We start from the raw sequence: 13,900 nt of genomic DNA, 5'->3' as shown, positions 1-13,900 counted from the left end.
ATAAATAGATGACTCTCATTCCCCAAAATTTCATCACATGACTTCACAATACCAGTTCCTTGCTTTGAGCAACACTGGGTTGCAGCTTTAAAGAGATTTGCCCAGGGGTTAGTCCGCAGACTAATTTACATTTCTCTCTTATTTCCTATGAATTCTGCACTATTTATAATGTTGTGCCTGTAGTGTGTTTACCTCAAATTACTTTTAATATATTGGCTATAAAGTTCTCAGCTGTTGTCACTCCCATGAGTAACAAAGGCCTGATTGGCTTTTCTTACTGAACAGAAAATAATAATAAYTTTTAAAAATTATGCTTGTTTTGCCTGTTTTACCTAGAACTAAATAAAATTTAAGAAGTAAGGATGTTAGTAGAAATTAAAGCCTGAAAAGAAAGAAAGATTTTYGTAGTCTCTTTTGTTGAATCAAAATTTTAGAGGTTTTCTTTATTGATAGAAATTGTTCTCTTTACTTTTTAAAATTTAATCATGGTGGTATTTTGGTAGTGAAAATGTAAATGMAGTCTCATTACAACCAAGTGCATGCAGGGTCAGTAAAATTCTRTCTGTTGAAAAACTAGTGAGATGAAAATGAGACTGTTAATAGAATATCCATCACTTTGATGAAACTGTTGATTGAAATTCACCCTCACACATAACCTATTTGTAATTTCTCAGTAACAATGTATATTAATGTGGTCTTTCTACTTCCTTATTAGTGTTAAAATGATAGCAGGAAATGTCTCGAATTCAAAACCTTTTTGCTATTGGACTTCAGAAGAGCAAACCTTAGTTCTTGTAGAAATCAATTATTTAGATGCTCTGAACGTAACTCTAAATATCTGATTTGAAAGAAAGGAGATTTATTTACAATGCTCCACATTACACTTAATATGGTGTGCAGATTTTACTAGACCTAACAAATTCTGCATTGGATTTTTTTATCACACAGAAGTTTAGTGTTCTTAAAGGTGTGCATGAGGAAGAATTTCAATAATTTTATTTGAATTCTAACATAAGAGTGAATTCGGTATGGTTTTCCACTTTGTTCCACCTTCYACATGGCAATTATATAGCTCATTGCACAATGTACATTTTACAAATGCCATATAAGGAGAGAATTCAGTGATAAATTACTTCAGAAATCTCTACAAAATTAAGTATACTAGTATTTTACTCTAWCTAAAAATGGAAAATTTAAGCATGGAAAAGCTAAATTATCCTACAAAACATATTCATGTCAGTCGTGATCCTTGGTCAAGCCAAAGCTGAATTCAGATTATTTTTGATGTAGACTATGTAGATGCCCAAAAGTTATGCCTTATTTTTCCAAAAACGTAAGCATAGGCTAGTTTAAATCCAAATATCATTTTTCTCCCATACTGTAACTTAAGAGTTCCAAAATATATTGTTCATTTTTGCCACCTCAAAAAAAATAGCTCTTCACTTTAATTTGCTACAGCATGAAAAAATACTCCTGGTGATTTGCAGCAAAAGCTAAACTCTTCCAAAGAGTCTTTTTTATTTACTGTCTACTCCTGTTTTGACATTATCTTTGTCATTTTCTTTGACATTATCATATTTCACTCTTTTCAGCAACATATTTTAAAAAATAGACTGTGAAGAGATTATCTTGATAGATGACAATATCCAGATAAATAAAGGAGTTGTATTAATTCCTGTGGCAGGATCAGAATGAAGCTCATGCTGACTGTCAGCAACAAGGAGATCAATGTGGAAGGCTTTTTCCCCAAGTCTCAACAGTAGGACTAAGTGCTCTTCCCCATCTAGTTCCGGGTATTGCCTCTGAAATTCCCTTGTTGATAGTCACGTCAGCATCTACTTCCTTGCCTTCAGGAAGATGAATTCACCTAGAAATCCTACACCCTACCCAATAAGATTTCAYTAATGTAATCTGAGACAATTTTCGTGGTCAACAGATAAGCAGCTCYAGAGAACTGCAGTTTAGACTTCACGGACAATGCCTTCAAGTACCATGGATAACATATGCATGAGCAAGTCAGACTAAATTTTGGACCTTTTCTCCAGCTCAGAGCTCAAACCCTCTCCCTTCAGTGCTCTGGGCAGCAGACCCAGGATGGTGAAGAGGCCAGCTTCTTTTTTTCGCATCCTGTCAATCAGTCCTGTGGCCAGCTGGCCAAGAACTCCTGATTGATGTAGAGCAGGCAGCCAAACMTCCTCTGTGAGTCCTGCTGTTTTCATACCACAAGTAGCAGCAGGAGAGAAATATCTCTTAGCTGGCACTGAATTTTTTTAGTCTAGCACAGGAAGTTGCACATAAAGTTAAAATAAAGACAGACGATAAATCTTCTGAAATACCAATGTTCACATATATAACCCACACCGTGTTATGGTTGTGTCCAGCATTGCAAGCAGCTCTGGACTTTTCTAGCAGCAGTTTGTATTAAGGAATTAAAGCTGGACTTGGGTATTGTCAGAGCAGAGCATTTAGGGAAGTGATCTTCTATTGACTTCTCATTCAAAGGAGCTGATTTTGTTTATAAATCACCAGTGTTTTGGCATGCAGAGCATGCAGAATGCAAGAAAAAAAGATCTGAGAAGATCTGAGATAAAGAAATGTTATAAAGATTGATTGTAAGCAATGATTAACTACTTAGCACATCACAAGACAACTTCATGCAGAGCATGCAGAATGCAAGAAAAAAAGATCTGAGAAGATCTGAGACAAAGAAATGTTATAAAGATTGATTGTAAGCAATGATTAACTACTTAGCACATCACAAAGGCAACTTTTTTCTTTCTACAAAATACATGCTTGTAGCTTACAGATCAAAATTGTTTCTATGTTTGTAAAACTGCAGAATTCACATTTTCAATCTTTTAAAATATGCTATTTTGTACACTTATTGTAGATCATCTGGGTGTATTTTCCATATGCTCAACAAGCAATAGCTTAATTTTATATGCTACTGGATTTTTTTATGGCAGATATTTAGCAAGGCGTACAGCTTCTAATAGGAGCTATTGCATGAACACATCTACTATGATTCTGAGTTTGTAGATATGTCAGCAGGCCATCTTGAATGACCACAGGCTCCTTGCCAAAACTATGCCATATAATAAATCATAAATAAAAGGTAGAGCTAACACAATCTCTATCATAAAGCTGAATATTTTGCACAAAGCTATATAAAAATCAGCATTGATTGCAAAGCCAACAAAATGACTTACTGAAAGGAAGAGTACTTGTGCCCATACTGCTCACCACCTGCATGAATAACGAGCCAATCCACCTGGCGTGGGGAGCTTTATCTCTGTGGATGACTCCTGGGACACCKTTTGAGTCAAAGTCAAACTTAGTATATCAAAAATCATTAATTTTATAAAAAGATGGTTTCTTTCATCTCCAGAATAATGTGTCCCAAAGGAAAGTTAATCTAACRTGGGATCTGATATTATTCACCCACTCTCAAAATTCAGTCAACAAAGCAGAAATAACAGGGCTGGTAAGGAGAGAGTAAAGTGTATAGCTAGCATTAACTGTACATCGCTGGATGCCTTATACCAGCCTAAGTAAATAACCTGTGTGAGTTCGTTGGGATTGCACAATTAGGGATTAGAAAGTAACCATAAATAAGACAGAAAGCAGCTCATCAGTTAAAGATGTACAATATCACAGCAACTGGCTGATTGAAACTGCAAAAAGCCTCTTGCCACAAAGCATCTGTTGCCAAATGTCTACTTGTAGATGCCCGGGTAGGTTGAACAAACTGGAAACATTTGAATTGGCTTTGAAYGTCTGGCAGGACAAAAGGTAATATGCAGAATTCAGCTGTTATGCATGAAGTACAGATGTTTGTAAATGTATGCAAAACACTTATCATAAAGCATTAACAGATCTGTGCACTCTTGAGAAAGCTATCAAATACTGAGAACTTAGCTGGAAATACAGATCAGTCTGCAACTTGTGTGGCAGAAAGAAGGAGGATAAAAATAAAGTGTAATATTGGCTAGTATTTCCTGGGATTTACCTTATCTGAAATCTTACTTTTAATTAAAGTAAAAGCAGAGAAGATGTAGAAATTAAGCATCCTTATGTAAAACCAGAATTTGTTCCACTGAGCATATTTCYAAATTCTTTAAATTTCCTCTACTTCAGCTGGGAACCCATTGCTCAGTCTAACATCTTGCAATCAGGAACTCAGTATATAACATTCACCATAAATTTCTCACTACTCTCTTTTACCTCACTGGTACTATACTCTGTAAATCACCTTTGGTTCTAGGACTTTAGCCTTCACAGTACCTTTGAATAACTATGTCCTATGCACCATGATAGTCACTTAACCAAAACAGATTGTAGGGAACTGGTTATTCATCCTGTCATTACCTTGATAGTGTTTGGTCTTTTACTCTAACTTTATACATRTTCGTTATTTAAAGGCTCATAATGCAAAAGTACCAAGCATAATAGTATTCCAGCTTGAATTCCCACCAAAACTGCACAAATAGGCAATATTTTTTATTCCACATGATGTGCGCCTGYCTAAACAGACTTTGTCTTTTTGTCATGCTATGTTTATAAAGATCTAAAAATGGTCACTACAATCACCTCCATGATCTCTTTCTGCAAAACCAGTTTTCTATTTTTCTTTCTTTTATTCTCTTTCTCACTGTTCCCATCCCATATCACTTGGGGTAGTTCTCTAAAGATTTTAACTCTCCAAGTCCCTTTCATGTTCTCTGATCTTCCCCGATGAGCACAGTTCATGCTAAGCCTGATGTCTGCTCCAGATCTCTTACTTACTACTTTTTTGTATATAGTCCTTCAGACTACCTATGTACTCACTTCATCTGAATCATTATTCCCAACAGTATTAAAGAGGTCTTTGTTGGACACAGATGTACAGGTTGCAGACATATTGTGGGAATCTCTCTGGGTTCCCTCATCGCTCATGCTGGAAACCTTGCTGACCCTGTAAACCCTGCAGWGCGGTGTTCTTCAAAGTACTGAGCCTGCTCAGCTGCTTTACATACACATCATTTTTTCAGCTAGATACACTCAAAGTTGCTATACAAGAGGCTGAAAAGGGAAGGTTGAGCCCAGGCTGAGACCTCACTGACTCTTCAGGGTCAGAGCTGGGTACTCTCACAGTCAAAAGAAGTCTCRAGCTCTACACAGTTAAGATTGATTTGTGGAAGCACTAAAAGGAGTAAAGGTTAAATAGACAAGAATCAGAACTTAGTCATTAACAAYAAGTCCTCCATCCCTTGCTATGTCATTCATTGCCTGAATCCCATATTTCAGCTCCATGGGAAAAGGAGACAATGAAACGGGTGTTGTAACCATCTGATCCCAGACTGCTCCTCACTATCAATAACAGGGTCCTGCAGTAATCTCTGAGGAGGCTTTTCTCATCCGGCCAAAACAGTGCGTGCAGCAGGTGTGACATTGTGAGCCATGGCCTCATCTCTAAGTCGGTTTTCCTGCTGTGTCAGAGATACGTATGGAACATGTGGAGGTTTCTTCCCAGGGACCTTCTGGGATGCCTGGAAACTAGGTTACTTGTAACTCTTTCACACATATGGTACATACTGAGCTAGACGTAAGCTGGTACACACACTTCTTCCACAGGGTCACTGACTGTCCAGAGAAACAAGAGAGGGCTACAGCACATGTCTTTGCTTCTGAGGTTTTGTAGTGCCCTCCTGATTTAGTGTATTAAGATACAGGTATGTGCATCCATTGACTTGATCCAGGGGATTCTTTCAAGAAGCTTGTGAGCAGATTTGATTAGCAAGTCCAGCCACAGATCCATCTAGGCTGATCACAGCACTGCACTGGTCTGTACTTAAAAAGCCCTGCATGTATACAATATTTCTTCTCTGAAACACTGGCTGGGACCACCTTGCACCAGCCCTGAATGTTCTTCTGYGAATATTCACTGTGGCTAATCGCTGAATTTGTTCAAGGGCTGAYGCTGGAGTTCCTCTAAAAAGAAAGCATAGTTTCTGAAATATTATCTAATGTCTTATTGCACCCATAGATTTTCTTCTTCAAAGTCAAATTCTTGTCCAAATCAAGCAACCAAGTTTGCCTGAAATTTCTTTACAAACTCACTTCTGATACTCAGAGAAAAAAAGCAATCTTGTGGTAAAGCTCTGCCATAGACTGTCCATTAAGTACGGACTAGCCAGCTGATCACTTTGTTCCATCTGATAAGGAAGGATAATATTACTGTGTCACCCACACATCTATTTAGATTATAAATTCAGTGAGCAGGACTGTACTGCTAACTAGTTTTCAATGTTTAGCACAGAGAAGCCAATCTTGGTTCACACCTCCAGGCACTACTGAAAAAACAAAGTAAACTAATATGAGCTGCTGGCTTAATCTCCACAGACAAAAAGTCATTTCTTTTCAAACAGAGAAGTGTTGCTATAATATAATCATGCATTAAAAGAATCTACTAATTCCTCATCTATCTCTTCAGAAGGGATGCAGACTTCTTACATTTAACCATTGTGAGTGGATTTAGGATTGGCTCCTTTGCTCCTGTTCTGCTCTGTGGCAGATGGCAACTGAGATCGTCACACTAGCGTTCTGCATCTAAGGTCACCGTATCCGACAGAGCTTTTGGTACTGTTTAACAGATGCTTTATTTTCTTATTACACTGGTTCCTGCACACCTTTAACTCCTGCAGACAAACACACAATTCCCCATCTGTTAGCATGATATCCTGATTCTTCCTTCAAGCTCTCATCCTTACCTTTTGTGTTGATTACTGTGTTGATTATTTTAGCTTACCAAGACAGTAGTCTTTTACTTAGGATCTTATTTCAGTTTTTTGGGAGTCACTGCTTTTCCTCTATTAAAATACAGGACTCCTTTTCTTTAATATTTCATACTTCCTCATAATCTTATCTCCAGCTCCCTGAATTACTTGGAATATACATTTGGGAAAAATAACAAAAAATGTGRTCTTGTCTTTGCTTCATGACTCAATTTGATTGCAAGAAATTTCTTTTGGAGTACTGCCTTCTACCCTGGCTGTTACAACAAAATTCAGGGCAAGCTACCAGCACTGCTGCATCTTTCCAGCACTTTCTTCCCCTTACCATGCAGTGAGCTAATAGGACTTATTATTTGCTTTGGCTGTCCTCAACAGAGGTTGGCATTGCTTTTTAATCTCGAGACTATTTTAGTGTTTCCAGATCTCTCTTGTGACTTCAGTCTGCAGCTGGTAGAGCAAAAGTAGAAAAAACCTTTTCAGATGCTCTAACAACAGAAACGCACCTTCCTTCCTATGGCAATATTTGAAATGGTGGCCTAACTCTCAGATGAAAGTCACTTTAATAAGCTTATAATTATGGCATGCCCTCAGATTTGACTTTTCTAYGCTATTTATGCATTTCTAATACACAGTTTTTCATGTGTGCTATACACCATTCATTTCCAGCGTTTCTTCCAACTTCAGCTGTTCTCCAAAAGCCAAAATTTATTATGCAAAACTATTATCCACATAACATCCTGTCCATTATTGTTCCTTTACTTTGCCTAGGCTAATTATCTCTGTATATGGAACTGAAGTAGAGGAAAGGAGTCACTAGAGAAGGGAGAAGTAATCTAATAAGTAAGAGAAATAAAATTCAGTTTCATTAAATGAAAGATTATAAAAGCTGAGAGAGAATTGAAAAGTATATGCTAATTTTAGAAAGAGAAAGGCAGAAGAAGATAAAATAGAAGAATTTAATGTATATGGAAGAAAAAGGAAACGATGCACATAGAAAAAATTTTATAAAATATTGGATGGTTGGTTACACTTGCTACAAAACCTAATGGACACATCAAGTTGTTTCTAGGAGAGAGCATTTTAAAATAACATCTGCACTCTTTTTCTTCTTCGTCAACTTCAATCTAGTCTTAAAAGTATGTGTATGGTTTTTAAAATTACACATARTCCTCTTTCACTAGAAAAGATGATACAATTCAAAAGATAGTGCTAGATGTAAACAGCTCCAACTATAACAAGAGTTAAAATGAAGCTTTAAAAATGTGCAGTTTTGATGCATTTATTTATTTAACTCATACCAGCTTCATTTTCTCATATCCTAGTTTAATACAACCATTTTTGTTAGGATTGTTTTTATGTAGCTCACACTGAAAATAAGCTGAACATCTTCTGCTTTTTACTGTAATAACTGAAGGGCAAAATTAGAATTATGGTTATTTCTTGTTGTTTTATTCCTGTAGGTCACAACATATTGAACCATGTGAGTATATAAACTTTTAGAAAGGAAGACATTCTCTGTTAAGATTTCTAAAGCTTCTATATAGGGAGGATTTTTCCCTTTGCACCTGTAGAAGAGTTTCCACACAAATTTTAATATTTCTGCTTTTTAAATTGCACTAAGTATGTATTATTTACTTTTTTCTCTTGGCATTAGCACTTGTTATATGGCATATAATTTTGAACTTCAGAAGCATCCACCATATAAAATTCCCTGTAAATAATATCCCAATATTTTTGCCTTGGTGCTGACTGGTAATCAAACTAAAGACTGATTTCAAAGTTTTCCAGAATTTCTTTTAGGTCTCTTTATACTTAAAATAGGAAAGGAAGCAAGTCTAGAGAGGAGTTAGAGCTGGCAGAGATGTCTAAAGAAGGCAACTTCACATTTCTGATAGGAAGAGATGGAGCAARACTAAAAACTACTCCTCTAAATGGCCTTTTGAATGTCCTGATGCTTGTAAGCAATTTATACAGATTAACTTAGGGGAAGAAATACCTTTTATGTGGCATAATGTTTCTATTTTCCCTGTAATATTGCACTATCTTACTCTGAAAGCCCTGTAAGAGGGGAGTCCTTGTTTGTCCTTTGGAGTCCTGGTCGTCCCTGGAGTAGCTGGATTTGTCTCCAGGCAGGACTGAGTCCGTTTTGGAGACTTCAGGGGTWCAGAGCCCACCCTGCGCCCACTCTCTTTTCAGCCTCACTGTCTTCATTACAGCAAGAAAGCTGCTCTCTTCTCTATGCAGGTATAGTGCTAAGGTAGACTCTGACCGTTACTAAAAGTTAAAAAAAAAAAAGAAAAAACAAAAGAAAAGAAAAAAGAAAGAAGAAAAATTAGGAACCTTGGAACATAGTCTCGTCTCTGTATTTATTCTCGGAACAGACAAGCCACATGCTGCTCCCTGTTCACGCCTTGAAGAAAACACACAGTTTAGTACTTCATATGTTACAAGGAAATTGCAGCTGCTGCTAGGAGTCAGAGGACRGCACGCTGGTCATGCTCTTTCCTTCAGAAGTAGCAGACGACACACAAAAAATACTGTCTCTCCCAGATTACGTGCTTATCTCCTTTTCCAGTTCTTGCTTCGCTTTCTCATCCCCAGAGTGATTTTTGTATTAGCTTACAATACATTACCTTTACAATTTAATTCTTGCTTTCAGGTTGTTACTTTTCCCCCTTTGAAATCCTTTTGAAGGCTCTCAATCCTTTTGAAATTCCAGAAACTTGCTTGGTTTATTTTTAAATAATCAAAATAGAAGCCCTCCAAATAGAGTATTTTTTTACATCTATAATTGAAACCAGGCTTATTAACAGTCTCCAAAATTCATAGCCATTCCCTTTTCATAAGAAAACTTGCTAAGCATAAGCAAGAAGGATGAAATATTGTTCTGCAAAACAAAATCCTTTTTCAAAAGTGGGTATTTTTCTTAGCATAATAGCACTGAAACACACAATCTGGATTTTAACTTACAAAAGGCAAAAACATATAAATAGATGAATAGAGAAACTAGAATGAATAAGAACAGTRCCAACAAAATAAGTGAGTTATTTTTGTTTGTCTTTTTCCAAGCACTAGTGCCCCTTTCCTCCTTTATCAGTGGGGAAAGAAATGCCATTTCTATGCCACTGGAGCAGCCTCAGTGATGAATAAAACCAAGAGAATGAGCTCCAAAATCCAAATGCACATGGATTCCACATAGGTACAAATTCTTAAAGAGGTTCGTTGTTTTATCCCCTACTCTGTGGTTGTTTAATAGCCTTTAACAAAAAGAATTCCAACSTGCCAGGTACATAACCAGAAGATATTCCCACTGGAAAGAACTACCTACATAACGCTCAGATCTTCACCTTACTGAAACACTGACTATAGCTGATAGCTGGACTTAGYGGGAAATGCACTAGAATCAGGGCAGATATGTAATTATTTGCAGACCTTGATCTTGCCAGTCTGATCTCACATTCTGAAATGAGGTAAAAAGCAGTAGAAAAGCTTTGTATCCTGGAAGTAACTTCCAAACCWCCAGTGATATTTAACAAGGCAGTATGCCAACGAGCGTTCAGATGCTTAGAAAGATCCTCATTTGAAGYGAAAAATCAAATCAAATATATGGATTATATTGTCTGGGTGTAGTGCTGCATGGATTCAGGTGAGGGTTTTGCTGTTGCATGCRCAGATGAGGTTATAGAATAGCTAGAGGAAAACCTCAGAAAGTTTTTAAATATTGTATGACACTCAGCTAACTCAGGTAGCTCTCCATTTCTAACAGACCATGTCTCAAAGCAGCCTTAACGCAGCCGCACAGCCTGCCTGAAGCCCTTTGGATTACAGATCACACAAGCACCGAGTCAGAGGCTGACCACCCAAATGCAGCATCTCAGCACTGCGAGCGTGCCTTTATGGAGCAGGGCAAACATTTATATACAGAGCAGTGCATCCCATATGTGGGAATTTACCATGCTAAATTCAGTGCCAGATGTTAAAAAGGATGGATTTCTTATAAATGTTGCACATCTCTCTGTCCCACAGTGATAGCTTTAACATGGTCACAGTAACTTGAGCACTTCAGAAGGCTGCCAGCAAAACTCTGGCTCCCAGTGCTTATCAAAAGGGTTTTTGAGTAATTGTTGACATAGATGTGGTTAGAAAACAAGACATAAACCAAATAAGGTTATATATAATGCATTTAATCTAATTAGCTATTTATATTTTTAACCTGGAGCTTTGACATACTCCCCTACCCTAAATGCTCATACATGTAAAGCTCAAAATAGAAGCAGGCAGGGTCTTTACCTACAAGGCTTTTGTGGACTTTCCCAGAGCTTGTCCTAATGGTGAAGKACAAAGCCAGTGGCCGCTGCAGCACCACCGCCATCACCCCCARTCCTCAACAGGGACCCCCGAGGGCAGTCTCTAAAAAGCAGAAATTGAGGCTTCTCGCCTCACCAGTGGGCACACGCAGGGAATAACACCAGCCACGGTATGGCTGAGCAGGCTGCCTTGTTCTTGCCACAGCACCTTGCGAGAGGAAGAACCTCCCGCTGGCGGGATTCGTGACCGCTGCAAGTCTGCGATGRTAGAGCTGCTGTCTCCCTCGCGTCTGTTTGCTAGGAATTAGTTCCTGCTTACCTCACTTCCAGCCCAGGTACAAACTAAAATAACTAGCTCCAGACGTTTTTCTCAACAACAAGGAGAAGATAAGAACCACAACTGGAGAACTAAGCTTAAAAAATACCTCAAAATTCAGACAATTTCAGTGCAGACTTTAACTTGACCAAAATTTTCTACACATAGCTACCTATGTAGAGGGAGATATGTAAATAGATAGAYAGACAGATGCATGGATAGATAGATAAATCAATAATTAGAGAGATATATGCATAATCTCTGTTTAAATTTCCTTTTATGTATTTATTATACATAACCTAAATATTTTTACTTTTGAGGTACTTTCTATTTCTTTCTTCTTCACAAGAAGTACACTACRTAACACCTCCAGGGACTGTAGCCTGGCTATTGCCAAGTATAATGTGGGATCTGTGAGACTGAATTTTTAGTCATTAATTCTTTATTTCTCATTTTGCATTCATATTCTATATTTTGATTTAATTACTGTAAAACTAGATTGGCTGAATCATAAAATAATATCCTGGAAGGAGTTACCTTACCTTTCCGCGGGATGATTGAAGAGATACAGATCTGACTGATGTTGTTCATACTATTTTTGTACCAACTGACATAAGAATGGAGCAAAAGCAAAATGTAATGATACAAAGTGAACACAGAAAGCTATACAAAACACTGGCAGAATAAGAACTCAAAAGATATTTTTAATAGTTATCTAACACATATAAACAGCATGTTGGACAACTCCTTAGCTTTGCAAATGCACTGTTATAAGTAGATACATACTTAGGTATCTCACTTCTGTAAAAGTAAGAGGTTGCTGTAAATTATTATTGACAGCATAATTAATCACAAATAAAAAATACAGAGTCAATTTTCAAAAATTATGAAGAAAATATTTTCAGAGTTTTTTTCCATTTTGTGCATCCCACATAACAAATTTACAAGAACTTTTGGTACTCCATTTTGCTTCTGGTATGGAAAGATGGTGTTATGGAGTTCTTATCATCTAATGGATTTTATAGTCTTAGAAAAAAGTGTGCCCAGGAGTTTATTTTATTACATGTTTGTATTATGGAAGTACTAAGTAACCTTGAGAAAGATGCACAGAAATAAAAATCCAATATTTGAGACACAAATGAAAAAGTGAAAAAAAAATTTGAACCAGTAATCTTTGACCTCTGATCTGGTCAGCTAATCTGGTACATGGCCTCTTGCTCTTGTGATATGAAGCCCATTTTTCAACTGTTGTAAAAACAAATTTAACATTTGCTTTAGCGAATGAAATCTTTCTCAGTTCATTAGTACAGCATTTATTTTTCATAGGTATCACAATGAGATAGTTTATTCTACCATCACTTGACCACATTTTTTTATGAACAGTAATGTATCTTATTATAGAGGAATATAAACAAGTTTTGATACTTGAAAAGTGAAGCTAAATGTTTCTGTTACAACTTTGGGGGGAAATAGCAATTTGAACATTTTTAATGTTTGCTATTATTATTTATAACTTTCCATAAGAAAGGTCCTTTCTGTCTGTACAGAATATGTTTGAAGCAAACTATAAAGGAATCATGCATGAGAACTATTTAATTAAGTAAGCAGATGTCATTATAGTAACCTATGTCAAATTTCTCTGGCTATGATTTAGAGCTGATAAATGTGCTAAATGTTTAGTCTCATTTTTCTCTCACAACACCTACCCTCTAATTTATTTTAATAAATAAGTAAAACAAATTTGAGATGTTCATCTGAATTACTGTTTAGCAAACATAGGTCAGACTTAGTGTGACCTTTACCAATATATGATTTGTAGTTTGTTATCATTCATCATATATCTTGAAATTAACTTACGTTCATTTAGGTTAGCCATAAATGTTAGGGGGAAGGTGACTCTAGATTTTTCACAAATTTCTGTGTCATGTACATATAAAGCAGTCAGTCTTTGCAGACATAAAATATGTTTCTAATATTCCCCTAKAGCAAGACTAGTCAAAGACAAATGGCCTAAATAGGAGACTTTCGAAGGATACAGCAATGTCCATCCTTTTGGCTGGCCAGGGTAATGTTTTACACTCAGCTCCGTGGCATCTCTCTGTACCATGATAAATGTTGAATGTTGTAGTTGACCCACTTTGAAATTTCACAGTGTCTTTAACGCATCAGCAAGTGGAGCTCTGCGATTTTTTGTGGCAATTGCAAACATTAAAGAGAAATAGGGGACATATAACAACCCAAAAGCAGCTAGTTTCACTCTCCTCTCTAGCTGGTGACCTAAGAATTTGTTGAGTGCAGTTCATAGACTTCTAGGGTAAAACAAAACTCCTGTGCTTGCTCTGCCCATCTTTCTCATAGAGTTTAAAACTTCAGCATCCTCAATACCTTCAGTGAGCTAGAGAAAGAAAAAGAAATAGAATATGATGGGGGTGGAATAGTGAAGACATCCAGCAGGACTGGCAGTCAGAGCAGCAAGCACGCGCGCATTGCACAGAAGTGCACCT

Source organism: Rhea americana, unplaced genomic scaffold, assembly GCF_003343005.1.
Source record: "Rhea americana isolate MKP2758 unplaced genomic scaffold, rheAme1 scaffold_9, whole genome shotgun sequence".
Lineage (NCBI taxonomy): Eukaryota > Metazoa > Chordata > Aves > Rheiformes > Rheidae > Rhea > Rhea americana.
This window is presented reverse-complemented; position numbering follows the sequence as displayed.